Genomic DNA, 1,318 nt, shown 5'->3' on the forward strand with positions numbered 1-1,318 from the left:
TACTCTCTTGTGATGAATTGAGTTTCCCCTTTGAAGTTATCTTATCGGATTGAGTCTTTTATGAGAACACTTGATGTATGTTTTGCGATCCACTTGATGTATGTTTTGGTGATCAACTTGCGGGTTTCGTGACATTGGGAACCTATGCATAGGGGTTGGCACACGTTCTTGACTCTCCGGTAGTAGCTTTGGGGCAATCTTTGAAGTACTTTTATGTTGGTTGGATGAATCTGAGATTGTGTGATGCATATCTTATAATCATGCCCACGGATACTTGAGCTGACAATGGAGTATCTAGGTGACATTAGGGTTTTGGTTGATTTGTGTCTTAAGGTGTTATTCTAGTATGAACTCTGTGATGGATTGAGCGGAAAGAATAGCTTCATGTTATTTTACTACGAACTCTTGAATAGATAGAACAGAAAGGATAACTTTGAGGTGGTTTCGTACCCTACCATAATCTCTACGTTTGTTCTCCGCTATTAGTGGCTTTGGAGTGACTCTTTGTTGCATGTTGAGGGCTCGTTATATGATCTATCTATGTTATTATTGTTGAGAGAACTTGCACTAGTGAAAGTATGAACCCTAGGCCTTGTTTCCTATCATTGCAATACCGTTTACGCTCACTTTTATCGCTCGCTACCTTGCTGTTTTTATTATTTCAGATTACAAATACCTTTATCTACTATCCATATTGCACTTGTATCACCATCTCTTCGCCGAACTAGTGCACCTATACAATTTACCATTGTATTGGATGTGTTGGGGACACAGGAGACTCTTTGTTATTTGGTTGCAGGGTTGTTTGAGAGAGACCATATTCATCCTACGCCTCCTACGGATTGATAAACCTTAGGTCATCCACTTGAGAGAAATTTGCTACTGTCCTACAAACCTGTGCACTTGCAGGCCCAACAACGTCTACAAGAAGAAGGTTGTGTAGTAGACATCACGGTGACACATGCCGAACCTGTTGCTACGGTGCAGACGGTCGTGCCTGCTCTTCCTGAGGTAGTTGTAAACACAATCCGGGCCTTGGCGGCTGTCAGCATTCCAGTGACCAGTACCGCAGTTGCTAAGGCTAGTGACGAAGGTTCTGAGAAGGTTCCGGACAAACGGGATGGTGAAAAGTTATCAAATTGGGTTGCTAAGAAAAAGAAGCTGCCATGTTATAGATGTGGTGAGCCGGGACATTTTGTGGCAAAGTGTACCATAGAATTATGTGATTATTGTTGTAGATCACAACATACAACCAGCGAGTGTCCGCTGCTTACTGGCCCCAAACCGGTGGTCAATATCTATGGAGTTTGCTGTCAGG

Source organism: Triticum dicoccoides, chromosome 2B (assembly GCF_002162155.2).
Source record: "Triticum dicoccoides isolate Atlit2015 ecotype Zavitan chromosome 2B, WEW_v2.0, whole genome shotgun sequence".
Taxonomy (NCBI): domain Eukaryota; kingdom Viridiplantae; phylum Streptophyta; class Magnoliopsida; order Poales; family Poaceae; genus Triticum; species Triticum dicoccoides.